The sequence below is a fragment of the Camelus ferus genome, chromosome 2 (assembly GCF_009834535.1).
Source record: "Camelus ferus isolate YT-003-E chromosome 2, BCGSAC_Cfer_1.0, whole genome shotgun sequence".
NCBI lineage: Eukaryota > Metazoa > Chordata > Mammalia > Artiodactyla > Camelidae > Camelus > Camelus ferus.
Genome location: NC_045697.1, coordinates 4,632,673 through 4,648,077, shown reverse-complemented (window position 1 = coordinate 4,648,077; position 15,405 = coordinate 4,632,673).

Below are 15,405 nucleotides of genomic sequence, written 5' to 3'. Positions count from 1 at the left end.
AATTCCACATTCATCCCACACACATCTCGGCCATCCACACCCCTTGTTTTCTCCCGCATCTCTCCTCCCGTTGAAAGGAGGCAGATCTGACTTTGACTGAGTGCCTACCATATGCAAAGGTCTCTGAATACAGGGTTCATTTCCACACATCAGTTCTGCTTTCGGGACTCCCACATGACAGACGATGCCACCTCCATTTTCAGGCTGGCAGGCTGAGTGACAAACCTCAAACCCACTGCTCAAGGTAGCTGACCACGCTGGGGCTCAGCCTCAGGCTTGTCTGAGTCCTTTCTACAACATCTCCTCAGTCTCAAGGCCAGTAACCCCAGTGTGACAGAGGAAGCGGGGCAGGAAACCAAGCTGGGGTGTAAGTTAGGAAATGCAGCCGCCAGCCTGCAGGGAGGTGCGGGGGAGCGGTGTGTGGCGGAGTTCAACAGAAGAAAACCCTGGAAACCTGGGCAAAGTGCTGTCAGGGCAGAGGACTGCTGTGACCCTCCCCGTCCTGTCCCCTGACTGCTCTCAGCCCTCCAGGGGAAGAGTGGTCAATCAAGCCGCGACATCCAGTGAAAGACAAGCCTGCAGCTCATCCTGCCAGGCCAGGAAGCCTTCTGGGGCGATGGCAGAGGACAGAGGGGCCGCGTCAGAGGGCTGCAGGGAGAGGACGGGAGACGCCACTCGGCTCTGATGCTCGTTCTCCATCAGGACCTTTTTTTGGCAAATAAAAAAATAGATTAAAAAGTCAGTTGTAAAAAGAATGTTTTCCAAAACTGAGGGAAAAGGAGCTGTAGTTTATTGTTAGGTGTGTGATCCTTTTAGCAAATCTGTGAGGGGAGCAATAGATTATTGGCTCTCATTTTGGATATGAGAAAAGAAGTTCAGAGAAGGAAAGCAAGCTCCCTAAAGTTATGTGGTCAGCAAGCGGCAGACGTACAGTTCAATTTCAAGCCTGTTTGATTCTAAAATGTTTACTGTTTTTCTGCTGCCTCCAGATCAGTTCACGGGGGACTGTGGTAACATAATAATGCCCCCTTCCCAAAGCTGTCCAGCTCCTAATCCCCGGAGCCTGTGTGTATGTGACCTTACAAGGCAAAAGGTAACGTGCAGATGTCATAAAGCTCAGGGTCTTGAGATGGGAGATTATGCTGGATTATTCAGGTTGGCCTGATGTAATCACAGGGTCCTTAGAAGTGGAAGAGGAAGGAAAGAAGGAGGGTCAGGGTCAGCGGAGGTGATGTGACAACAGAAGCAGAGAGAGATTTGAAGATGCGATGCTGCAGGCTCTGAAGATGGAGGAAGAGAGCCTGAGCCAAAGAATGCAGGCAGCTTCCAGAAGCTGGAAAAGGTCAGGACGCCAGTTCTCCCCTAGGGCCCCCAGAAGGAACGCGGTCCTGCCAATACCTTGACTTTAGCCCAGTGAGACCTGTTTCAGACTTCTGATCTCCAGAACCATAAGATAATAAGTATGTGTTCTTGTAAGCCCCTAGGTTGATGGCAACTTATTACAGCAAAAATAGTAAACTAATACAGGCATATAATGGATCGTACAGGAAATCAGTTTGTTACTTGTGCAAAGTAGATCTGACTTCTGAGAAGATCATTTATTCCAAATGATCAAAGAGGCTTGAAGTCATTGCCTTTTTGTATTGGGCCAGTGTCGACAGCACCTTGTAATGAACCGTCAATAAATTAAACATTCAAAAGGGAAAAAAACTTTAATTGTGAAAAAGGATACATTTTAATGTACAAAATTACACAAATTATACATTTAACTAACATAGAAAAATACATCTTGATAACAAGAGAAAATGCCAGCCTATTTTACACAAGATTGAACAATCATTACAAATCTCGAAAACCCAGAAGGGACTGTGGAGCCTGATTCAGATTCACAACGGGTCAAGAATCTGGCGGGCGTCTCCGAGGACTGAGAACTGAGCACTCTGTTCATTTTGCTGCAGGCAGGAGTCTGGGGACAGCCGCTGCTTCAGAACCCAAGAGAGCGTCCCACTGAAGAACATCCGAAAGGAAGGGAGGTCTGCCTTTGTTGCCAGACCATTCCCATGGGAACCAACGCTTGTAACTGAAGGGAGGGGCAGAGCATGGATTGCCAAAATTCTGACCCTGTGTTTATTCATAGAGACATATAATATAGGAGTCCTTTGAGATTCATGCAGTTGCAAGGGGTAACGTTATTGTGCATGTGGGATCTAGTGCAAAAGCACACAATTTCCAAATTGATGTCTGTGCTTCACAGCTCTCATGTGATAGCTGCCCAGGATTCCACCTGGAAGAGTGAGGAGATCAGGGAGGTTCTGCCAAAATGAACGCTCAAGTCTTGCTCATTGCCTTTGCCAGTGACACCCAAGTCCCTGTCCTGCCTCACCAGCAAAAGTTGGTTGTACAAACCTGAACGTTGGGAGATCGTCTTAGTCGCCCAACTCAGATGGGTGGTGCATGCCCCACTGTTGCACTGAAGTGCGTCTGCATCATTTTCCAAATGTTGAGAGGAGGTTCTCAACATCCACAGAGCACTAACACGTGCTGAGTGCTTTAGACACCACGTGCTGTCTCATTAAGGCTCACACCTTCCCTGACGTTTCTGCGGGGGACTTTGAGACAGAGAGGTAAGTATACTGTCCAAGTTTGCACAATCAGTTGGTCGCAAAGTCCTGGCTGGAACCCCATGTATCTGGCCCATAACCGATTCTCCAGTCTCTATGAGAGGCAGAACTTGCCCTTGTCCCAATGCAAAGTCTAATAGTTAATAGTTATAACATCACAGCATAGATATTTATTGTCCCCATCACTTTCAGTGTCATATTTGCAAACATTGTATTATATTACTTTAAAAAGAAAATATTGATACAGAGTTGATACCAAAGATTCCCCCCCTTTTAAACAACCCTACCCATGTGTCTTTCTCTTCCCCTATTCTACCACCATATAAAGGTTTCATCAGCCCACCTTTGGGCATAGCCTGATGATGTTTTTCAAAGACAAAAAAATGTTATTGAAGCAAACGTGATTTTGATGGTAGCAATTCTGCCATCAGTCTTCCCGTGACTCTGTGTAAAACATTTGCACCAAGGCTGCAGACGTCAGATTTGGATGGGAGCTGTGCTTGCTGAAACCAGAGTCGGATTTAGGGAAAATCATATGGGATAAAGAAAACCCAATCCTTCCATCCTAAGCCTATTGACTGTTTAAAAGCAGTTTTAGGTCCAAGGCACACACTCTCTCTTTTCTAGACATTCTCATATAAGAAGAAAGAGGATTAAATACATGAGCAAACCCCAGAGGTTTCTTCTTCTCCGCCTCCTTAAGGTACCAAAAAATTTCCAAAGAATTTATTTCAAAGCCAGATAGGAACACAGTTGGCCATTGGTGCAAGTGCCGAATAGAAATCTGATTCTATTTGCTTACACAACTGGTGGCTTTATATATCATAGTGGACTTAGAATATCTATTTCTGGAAGATTTCAAGATGTAAGCCACTGTTCCCAAGAAATTGGTTTCGTGTGCCTACTGTGTCACTCAGTTGTATAATCTGAACCTTCATGTCACCGTTCTGTGATTGGCCACCAAGGGCTTGGCATCCGGTTCTGCTTTGGCACAGCTGAACGCTGCAGCACGCTATGCTTTTTCGTTTTCATAGTTTCATCAGCTTGGCCTCTAAAGGTCAAGTTACAAAGCCATCTCAGGGTCAAAAATATTCCAGAGATAGGAAGTTTCCTCCTGTCAGTTCTGAGGACACTGCTCTTTCCCAGCAAGGAGCAAAAATAAATGTGAGTCTGACATGAAAAAAAGAAACCCACGGTGGCATCTGGGACTTTCATTAACCCAGGGGGTGGGAGAACCGAAAGTTCTGTGAGGCTCCAGTCTGGCGGTTCTCTCCCTGGCTGCCCATTAAAGAATCAGTGGGGGGCTCTTTAAAGACCCCTGCTTGGGACCCACCCAAGACAATCTGACCTAAGTGGCCTGGAGAGATTGCTGCGCATTGGATTTCTAATTGCTCTCCAGGTGAGTCCAACATGCAAAGAGGGAGAAGAATCATCACCATGGAGTGCAACCTTTGTACCACACAGGTGCATCCTTAGAGAGACAGTGTGGCAGGGCTCCTGCTACACCCACCCCCTGACTCCCAACCCAGATCCCTTCTCACTGCAAGGCACTGTCAATGCAGAAAAAGAGGCTGAATATCTAAAATATGTCTGAAATGTCTAGTACCCTGTTCTCAGAAGTTGACTGAGTTCTCAAGAAACTTCTCATTCCATACTTGGAATTTCACCCTGGAATTAGACAAGAGCTGTGAATCTCTTAAAAGAAGCTCACCAGCCTGAAGGTAAAAATCGTCCCCCTCAAGTTTATGAAGTCTACTCCATAAATTGCTGAGTAACACAAATGGAAAGAAAGGAATACATCTTTTAAAGGACTTGGGCTCCCTGTTCTCCGCAGTGACGAGTGACTAAGCTCATACAGTAATCTCATCACAAAGTAATTCATAAACTTTTGATCAGCTTTGCTGCTTCATTTTCACCCTGGGAAACTAGGGTAGGGATGTGGAGGGATGGATTAAACCGTAATCATCTCAGGCTAGCCAAGAAGTAGGTGAGTTCTCATGATAGCCCGGGACTCAGGGCTGCCCCAGGCAGAAATGTGGGGAAAGCCTTTGATCTAATAAACGTTGCTGAGTGATGCCATATGGATGGTAATCATTAGAAAATGAATTGCATCAGACCCAGATCTAGAATTCCAAATCAGAAGAACACGCATGGGAGGCACAGTGGGAGCGCTTTGCTTAAGACATTAGAACCCGACTCAGCTCCGTCGACAGTCAAGAAGCTGTGTGACCACACACGTCACTTAACCTCTCTGGGCTTTTGTTTCCCCTCCTGTAAAATGGGGGATGGCAGGGCTGTTTACACTAAACAAGGTCTCCAGCCCTCACAACGGATGCTTCCGGCTCTGTCGCCATACTTACTGCGCCATCGGCCTGCCTGGGAAGGCCCGTGGCAATGACCACTCCGCGCACACGACAGCGCGGCCACCCACGCCATCTGCAGCGCTGTTGGACTGCGCGGCCTCCGCGTGCCTCAGTGGCTGCCGCACCTCTGGTGAACCTATTTTAAGAACACTGCCTAGGAGTTCACAGGGAAACGTTGCCATGCCAACTTGCTGGCTGTTGCTAATCACAATCTACGAAGGCACAGTACCACCATCTGACAAGCAGTTCTCTTCCTGAGCCTGGAGACCTTGTCATCAGACAGACCGCCTTGTTCATAACAGCACACAGTAGGTACACAGCAGATATGCATTGTATGAAGGACGTGAATGAAGGACGTGAAAGTGTATGCATCACACTGGTCTGCAAAGTTCTTCTGCACCCAATGTATGTACTGCCCTCCCAGCAGGTGCTAAGGCAGGTGTTTTACTGCCCCATTGGTCAGGTGAGCAAACTGAGGAGAAATGACTTTCCCATGACCTCGGAGCTAAGAAGCTGCAGGACCTGGACTCCAGGCCAGTGCTTCAGTTTTAAACGCAAATCCCTCTCCCACACCAGGTGGTCTCTCCGCTCTCCAGCAGATGAAGGCCGAATCCTATACATTTATGCACAACGGTAAGATTGACAAATTTCCTTTTCCATCCACCTTCCTGTTTCACCCAAAGCCTTAAGGCAAGGAGGCAGGGCTCTGCCGGGGCCACACCTGGTCTCTGAGCTCTCCGATGCACGGGAGGACCAACTGCTCCCCTCAGGAGGGCCTCACTGGCCCCAGAGGGGCTCAGAGGCCTCCCGCAGGGACACTGGGAAGGACTGAGGTCACGGAAGCAGCACAGTGGGTGGGAATCCAGTGGTCGGCGAAGGTAGGGGCCCAGGACAAGCATGCCGCCTGGGGCTGGCGGAGGAGCAGACAGGGCCCGGATCCGGAGGCAGCACATAGCCAGCAACAGAGCTGAGCCCTGAAGGTGAAGCCAGGGCCCTACCTAAAGCCAGCTCAGAAGAGGCACTTTATGAACAATTATTGACTGACTGACTGATTAACGTAAAGCGCGTCCCCAAGAGCCGGAATTTGGTCTGTTCATTCTCTCCTGTAACCCAGGTCTGTGGCAGAGCCCAGCACCTAGTGGGGCTCAGTAAATGCTTGCTGGTTGGAGCCCAGTGAGCGACACACCTCAACCCCAAGAACCCGTGTACCCGGAAGCGCTCCAGGGGAGGCTAGAAACCACATTTTTCCTTCTTGGGGGGAATTATTTGGAAAACATGCCATCCTTTTCACCTCAGAGGGAGACGTCTGGTTAGGAAGGAGGGGAACTAAACTCTATTGAGCACCTACTATGTGGCAGGCAGGCACCTGACGTTCTTGACTCCCCTGGTGCTGGTGAGAACTGGGGCGTCGCCCCATCTAACAGCTGAGGGTCTGCAGTCAGAGAGGTGGCTGGCCTGCCCGGAGTCCTAGCAGGTGAAAGGCGGAGGTAGGGCTCTGAAATCAGGCTGATGGATTCTGTAGTCAGCTGTCCTCCAGGATATCACGTCTCTTGCTTGGTTGTGCTCTGTAGCCAAGGGGATTTGGAGCCCTTGAATGTCACCCTCACCTGTTACAAAGTAACATGACTGGAAACACCTGCTGTGTGCCAAGCATCCGCTCGACGCTTTACCTTCTCTGGGTCAGCTAATTCTCAGAATAACCCCGTGGGGGAGACATGGTCCCTTTCCCCATTTTGCAGATGGAGAAACTGACCCCCAAATTCTAAGTTGCCTGATTGGCCTGTGCTGTTAATAAGCCCCTCATATCCCAGCTCCACATTCCAGTCACCTCATGTCCCCTCCCTCTGTCTCAGCAATTCCATGAGGCTGCCAGAGAAGGTACCATCTCTCTCATTTTCCTCCAAAATAAGAATCACAGGATCAGAAAGGTTAAGGCTATTGGATCAGGTGGGTGGCAGAGGTGGAACCAGAACCCAGTCCAGGTCCTTCCTGGGTGACACCAGACATATTACCATCCCACCCGGAAGACCCATCCGTATTTCTACCCATAACAGGAAAGTGCTGGGCAGACTAGGTGGGTGAGGTGGTGAGCGAGGAGGGGACCAGGAGGGAGTAGGGGCTCAGGCTGTGTGCCTGCTGGAGGGGGAGGGAGTGGCTGTCCTCCTTCAGCTCTGAGTGCGACCATGAAGCTAGAGACCTTGTGTTGCCAGATCCACTGGTTTTCCAAGAGAAGCCAGAAATCCAGATGTTTATGAGAAATCTCTTGGCTTTAAATGTTATTTGCTAGCTGAATATTAATAAATACAATGTAGGTATTTGTACCCCCATGTTCATAATATTATTCACAACAGCCAAGAGAGGGAAGCAACCCAAATGCCCATTGACAGGTAGAGGGGTAGACAAAATGTGGTCCATCCAAAGAATGGAATATTACTTTGCCTTAAAAAGGAAGGAAATTCTGACACCCACTACAACATGGATGAAACTGGAGGACATGATGCGCAGTGAAATAAGCCAGTCCCCCAAAACAAATCCTGTATGATTCCACTTACAGGAAGTCCCTAGAGGAGTCAAATTTATAGAGACAGAAAGTAGGATGGAGGCTGCTGGGGCTGGGGGAGGGGAGAACAGGGGCTTAATGTTTCACGGGGACAGAGTTTCAGTCTGGGAAGATGAAAGAACTCTGGAGATGGATGGTGATGATGGTTGCACAACAATGTGCATGTACTTAATGCCAGTGAACTGGGCATTGAGAAACGGCTAAGATGGTAAATTTTATGCCAAGTGTATTTTAACCAGAACTTAAAAAACCCCAAAAAACAGAAGCTAAACAAGACATATTTGTGAGCCAAATCTGGCCTTAGGGCTGCCCATGTGCACACTGTAGACTAGGCCCTCTCTGGGGTCAATCCCGTGGGTCATGGGGCCGGGTGAGCCCAGCCTGAGTCCCAGACCTCAGGGCAGACCCTATCCACCAGCTGCTTTCTTGCCATCAACCGCTGCCTCCCAGCAAGGAAGAACACGGCTCACTGGGTGGCACCAGGCGCAGCCTGCTTTTCATCCTGCCTTTCTCGGGGATGCTTTGACTTCAGGTGTCCCCGTTAGCCCCTTGGCTGCCCGAGTGAGATGGCCTTGCAGCCCTGCAGTGGACAAGGAAGTATTTTGAGAAGGAGCAAACCCTCTCAGTCTGAGCGGAGCGGCTGGACCACGATGCTCTTTCCCTGCTGGGCAAGACGAGCAGGAACAGGGAGGGAGTACTTCCGGCAATTTGGGGTGCTTTGGTTGTTTGTGGGGGGTTGGAAATCCGCGGACACAGTTGCCTGAACTGACTTATATTCAGAAAAGAAGAGTTCTCCACTTACTCTGGAAGCAAGGAGGCTGAGTTTGGGACCTTCCCAGCTGACCAGACCCTGGCACACAGTAGGAACCCAGCCAATGTTCGCTGCATCAGGAAGAGCCTCCTCTGATGGATGAGGCCATGCAGGGAGGGGCTGCAGACTCACCAGATGTCCGAGCTGGGAGGAGCACTGGTGGGCACGTGGTTGCACCCATTTTGAAAATGAGGAACCGAGGCCTGGAGAGGTCAAAGGATGGCCTCAAAGTCACTGACCAGTAGGAGGAGCAGCTGGGTCTCCAGTTCCTTAATAAGGTCCTTTCTCCCTAGACTCAAGGTGCTTGACCCCTGGGGGTCCCAATCGCATTTGAGAATCTAGAGAAATCCTCTCTAGATTCTCTTTAGGAAAAGGAAATGCACAACTTTTTGCAGGGGCGAGCTCTGTAACATCAAGGCCTCATTTAAGCCATTGTTCTGCCAGGCCCCACCCACCTCACCCATCTTGGGTGGCAGCTGCGTAGAGCTGAAGTGTGATGGGTCCTTCCGGCGGAGTGCACCCCTGAGAGACGGTGAGCGAAAGGAGACGGGATCACATTTTACAAACAACAATGATCCCTGACCCGTGGGAGGCATCTTGGCGTTCAGAGCAGCCACTAGCTCATTTGGTCATCAGAACAAAGCTGTCAAGAAGGTGTTAGGCCCCTCAGACAGATGAAGAAGTGGGAGTTCGAAAAAGGTTAGTAATGCACAGGGACACAGCGTAGGGGTGGCCGAGCCAGCCAGGATTGTGGGACTCCAGCTCTAGGCTCCTGCCACCAGCCTGTGCCAATACAGACGGGCTTCTGACAGTTAAACGGCCATCTCTCTTGTCCCCCTGGTTGGTATCACACAGAGTAGAGACGTTCTCAAGAGTGACTTGAAATAGGAAGGTGATCATTTGGCTGGTAGCTCAGCTTCCTGGAAGGCATCACGAGTCACGGGGCCACCTCTGCTCCACTGGTCGGGTGGGAGGGGTGCGACTGTTTTCCAGCTTGCTGTGCTTGGCTCTGTGCTGTCTTCTTTTCTGCCACAGAAAAACAAGGAGATGAGTTCTTAAAGAGATCCTATCAACCAGCATGGCATCTACATGAAGCCACACATCTGAACACACAAGCCTTTAAGATGCAGGGAGGCCCCCTTCCATCTCTATATGTCGTGGGCTTCAGTCATGAGATCTGTACACAGTTCACCAGCTGCTGTCTCTGGGAAAGAATCTTAGCTTGGAATTTTAATGAACAATGCCTCTTTATGTGGGGTGGTTTTGAACCTTAAAACAATATGGGAGTTTTAGGTGAAGAAGCATTCGTGTGTATTTGTACAGAAAGGGTTTCTAGTTTTCATGAGACTCTCAAAGGGTGCTAGCCCTTGTGTGGTCAAAGAGACAGAGGGTAACCTAGGGATCACGAAAGAAATGTTAGGTCCCAGATGTGAAGAATGGCAGAATGAGACAACGGCAGGTGGAGATGGAGGAACAATCAAGTTGGGGGACAGAAAGAACGTGAGGGTGGAGAAGCGTTTCAGGCAGAAGACTGACACAGCCTGTGCAAAGGTCCTGTGGAGACAGGAAGGGAGCACAAGCAGCCAGTGCAGACAGACTAGACAAGGGAGGGGGACACAGGGGCTGTGAAGGTCTCAAGTACGGCAGATGCTGAGATGAACAGACACTGGGGGGCTGTAGTGCAATGCTGAGACATAAGGGCTTAACTAGTGAAGGACAAAAGGAAGGAAGGAAATGAAGGAGGCGGAGGAGGAGGACTGCCTGGAGGTGGTGATATGTGAGTGGCGCCTTGGGGATGAACAGGAGTCTTCTGGGCAGAGGAAACAGAAGACTGCTTGGCTTGGGCAGAAGCCAAGAGGTGCAAGAGAACATGAGCTGGGAGGGCTCAGCAAGGCAGATCAGTCTGTCAAGAGGAGCTTTCAGGGATGTTGCCAGATCAGTAAGTGTGTTTGGGCAATCTGACAGTCTACTGACGGGACCCCAGAAACACTAAAACCCCACTGAAGAGCAGCATCTCTTTGCAGTTCCACTGTTGCTCCCATAATTGATTTCACTGAGCTGGGCTTTTAAAGCTGAGGGTCTCCTGAGATGGGTAACAAAGGCTCACGTCGCTCACAGCCACATTCAGGGTAAGGATGCTGGTAAGGACACCAACAGAGTGCTACCCTGTGTGTCTCCAGGCTTGGGGTAAATAAAGTCAGATCTCACTTGCTTAGGTTATTTATTTGTGTAAGTGGTTTTTAGGTCTGCTTTTCAAAATGTATTTACACATATCCTGTAAGCTGCTTTTAATCTTTTTATTTGAAGGAAATAAACAAGACAAAAATAAATCCAGTTCCAATCCTGAAAGCTTATAGGCTGACTGGTACCTAAGTTTCCCTGCACATCACAGTCACATGGATAGCTGTAGAGGAATTCAGATTTCAAGGCTCAACCCCAGAATTATGGAATCAGTACCCAGGAGGTATATGTCAGAAATCTGTATTTTCAATGAGTCCCATATTCATGCATTAAACTGGGTGGTTCTTATACATTAAGTTCATGCATGCAGCACCTGGCATTGGGTACCACTGCATTGGGTGATGCTCCAGTCTGAAGACAAAGCAGACAAGTAAAGTCAACGTCACTGGAAGCAGGTGAGTGGTACCAAACACAAGAAATCATCATCTCTTGCCTACATCATGCATGAGGTTGGCCCAAATCTTTGCCTTGATCTTGCATTCATCAAGGAATTAATGCAACAACCCTTCCAGGATTCATAAGCATGGTGGGGTCACCTCCATAATCCATGTGGGTCACTCATAGACGATAATTCCTAAGAGAGTTACATCTTAAAAATTACAACAATTACAAAGATACTCAACTCCTGGGAAATGATCAGCCAATACAATAAATTGAAGAAATCCCTGTGGGACATTACATGTAATAGGATTTCTAAGACAGATTTTAAAATAAGAATGCTTCCAATATTCACGTATATATTATATGAATGAAAAGTAGAGTAACTGATATAGGACCTCAATCAGCAGATTAAACAGTAGGTTAGACACAGAGCTAGAGAGATTTAGTGAACTGGAAGATGAATTGGAGGAAATCACCCAGAATTCAGGGCAGAGAAATAAAAAAGTGAGGGGGCAGGGGGAGTTACTCTAGATTGAGTGGTTAGAAATTGCCTTTCTGAGAAGCTGATATTTGAGCTAAGACCCAAAGTACAAGGAATGTCCAGCCATGGAAAGAAATGGGAATCAGGTGTCCCTGGCAGAAGGGGCAAATGTGTGTGCAACATGCTTAAGGTGAGAACCAGCTTGGCAGGAACAGGTTGATATGTCTGGAGAATGTAAAGCAGGTTGCTGTGGTTCTACCAGGTAAGAAGCCACCATGGGGAAGAGGAGAGTGTGATCCTGTGTGGAGTCAATGAATGGACTTCAGCTCAGAAAGTGGTGGTCAGCAGGAGGCATGTTTAGGCTGAGGGCGAAGAAGAACTTTCTAACAATGAGAGCTAAGAGCTAACCACTATCTCACTCATTCATTAACTCATTTGTTCATTATCAAGTACCTGCTCTATGCCAGGTGCTGTGTTCAAGGCTATGGGGTATGCTGAGATGAACAGAACATGAGCATCCTTGTCCTCAAAGGCCTCACAGTTGAGTGAGTAAAACAGGCCAGTAAACTAATGTCAGACAGAATGGAATGCTGCCTTCACAGAAATCACAGTGGCCGCGGAGAGTCACAGAAAGGAATCAAGAAGGTGATCAGACTGAGACATCCAGACAGCCTCTTGGAGGCAGCAGTGTGCTCACTGCACTGCAGATGTGGGGATAATCAGAGAGGACCCCTGCATTTGGAGGAATGCATAACCAGTGGACCCTAAGGTCCCTTCCAATCTTAGAACTGACAATTCTGTAAAACTACAGCAGGCATTCATGTGCCCGAGGGAGTTGGAGAGGACTAGGCTGCCGCTTCACCTCCTAGTCCATTGGGGGAAGCAAATGTGTGAGCAGATAATGGCGGAGATCCCAGGCAGCGAGACAACCACATGACAGGGAGAAGGGAAGCCCTTGGGTATAAGAAAATGAGGGCAAAAATGGGGACACTAGTCCATGCCCTATTTAGTTCCAGACCTTTGTGAAGACAAGAGCTCATCAATGAGAGAATGCATTCTGACAGGAGGGGCCAACACAGACGTGACTGGCCTTGACACCATTCACTAACACCGGAGGTCACGCAGCCTTTTTCGGGGGATGTGTAGAGGAGATGAGAAGGTCAGACTTGGGGACACCTTGTCACTGCCCTTTCTCTCACTCTGATCTGTAAATCAAAGCAGTGTTGGACTGACCTACTTCACAGATAAAAAACACCTGGGAAGAACAGACCTGGTATCTCTGTTTCCTCTCTTTCCTGTGTGCTGCCATTCCCCCAGCCCAGACCACCACCATCTCTCTCCTGGACCAGTACAACAGCTTCCTAACCAGGCTCCCTGCTGCCCCACCCCAATCCACTCTACACAGCAGCCAGATTACTAGAAAGTTGATCGCATCACTTCCTTGCTTCTTCTCTGTCTTTCTCTGCTCTTAGGATAAAGCCAAGCTCCTTAGAAAGACTTCCAGGACACTGGAATGTCCAGCCATGCCCGCCTCTTTTATCTTGTCTCTTGAACTTCAAAGCCTTCCACTTCACACAGCAGCCACACAAACTCCTTGCACGTCAAATGCAACTTGCCTTGGTCACATAAGCAATGTTAGGTGCCTAGAGGTGGAATAAATGTGTAGGTCCTAGAGGGCAAGTGCTCCTGGTACTGATGGGCACATTCAGTGGATTCTCCTTTCAACTCCATTCTCCTCTTGGTGTTTGGGGAATAGGAGCTTCCATTCCACCAACAGTCAATCAGGAGTAGTTCCTGGGCCAGAAATCGTTTCCTTTCTCATGTATCTCTCATCTGAGTGTGAAGTCCAGCTTGGACAAGTAAGAAGATGCTTGGCCCCCTGGACATGCTGGACAGTGGGCTGAGTGCTCTGGACTTCCATAAATGCAAAGTTTGTGATCTCAGGAACTTACAGGACAGGATAGAATGACCCTTGGACTCCACTGGCCAATCAGGACCATGGAGAAAGGATTCTAGGGAAGCAGAGGTGAGGAGGACTTTGTGGGGGCATCTGTCCAGGGGAGCCCAGTGCTCCAGTTGGGAGGACCAGCAGCTGCAAAACCTGATATCCATCCAAGAGTTACAAGGAGAGAAATCCTGGACCACACCTACTATGTGTCAGCTACTGCCCAGAGCCCTTGACAGGTACCGCCACACTGAATCCCCATTTACAGTGAAGGACATTGAGAGGCTTAGAGAGAAATTCACCCAAGATCCTGCAGCAGGTATGTGGTGGGGTTGGGATTTTAAACAAAACCTATCAGACTCCAGGACCCAGAGAGAAAGGCATGTGAAATGGCCCAAGCAGATGAGAAATTGCTGCTGAACTGGGCGGATGCTGACAAAGCACAGATTAAATGTGGATCAACTTAATGTGATTCTCATGAATGCAATCCGGTTCCAACATATTTCCTCAGGGAATATGCAGCATTTTCTTGCAGGTAAAGGGAATCAAATGTAAAATGCATGATTTGTTTTTTCAAACAAAAGTCTTCAAAATTTAAGGATCTTCTCAACCTGCTCCATCTGGCCACTAATTTTTCTATTTAAATGATGTCTGTTTGTTATCCACCTTATGCTATAAACAGGCTTGGTGTGAATCATGGTGTTTTAATTAGAATACTAGTTATTCTTAAGAAGTCATCTAAAATAAGTCCTTGTATAATTAGGTGAAGCAGCAGACCTCCGGACAGAAAGTGACCCCACCGTAATCACCCAGCTTGATCAATAAATTTGAGCTTGGACGAGCTTCCCAGACCCCTAACTGATAACTTCTCTATCTCATCCCCTGCCAGCATCCACCTAGAGCCTTCCACGTGCCCAGTGCTGGTGTTTTGGTGTCAGGGAGAAATGAAACAAAGTCTCTTCCCTCAAGCTGCTCACATTTCCCTTCATTCCTCCCTTCCTTCCTTCCTTCCTTCCTTTCCTTCCTTCCTTTCCTTCCTTCCTTTCCTCCCTCCTTCTTTCTTTCTTTCTTTCTTTCTTTCTTTCTTTCTTTCTTTCTTTCTTTCTTTCTTTCTTTCTTTCTTTCTTTCTTTCTTTCTTTCTTTTTCTCTCTTTCTTTCTTTTCTTGCTTATTTCCTTTCTTGCTTGCTTCTTTTCTTTCTTCCTTTTTTTTTTTTTTTTGGTGCCTCCTTATTGAACTTGAAAACGATACCATGTCCCTATTTCTCTGACAGATGTTACACCAGAGCTGCTGTGTCTCTTTCCTCTATTATGCCTTCTGAGTTTGTGGAATTTTCTGGCCTTTCTCAAAGCCAAAACCCCATTTCCCTCAAGCACCTGGGACAGATTTTGCTCAGACTTTTCTTGGATACATTCTTTCATGGAGATCTCACCTCTGTGCCAGAGAAGTCTGTTTCACTGGACAGCTCTGACTATCGGGAAATTCCAATCGAATTTCTCCACCAAGTAATTCTCCAGTTCTCAGCAGGCGCTGACTGGGTGCTCCGCACTTCATATGCCAATTGCAAGTCTGTGCTGTTACCTGTGCTTCTGACCAATTGGCTACAAATTGGAGGTTCCTATGTCCCTCCCCTTAGGTTTGATTTGTTTGCCAGAGAGGCTCACAGAACTCAGAGAAACATTTGCTTATGTTTACCAGCTTATTATAAAGGGTATTGTAGAGGATACAGATGAGGTGCCCAAGGAGAGGTCCAGAAGGGTCCCCAGAGCACCACCCTCTAGGCACATGGATGAGTTCTGGTTCACCAACTCGGAAACTCTGTGAACTCATCTTTTTTTTTTTTTAATAAAGACTTATTAAAAAGAAACAACAGGCCTCAAATGGAGTCACTTGTGCTAAGCCCCACATCAGCAAACCAATACGTAGTCTAAGCACAGCTTCAGCTTCCCCAGGAATGCAGTTAGTCTGGAGTTTCCTGGTCCACAGCAGCGAGCTAACCCCC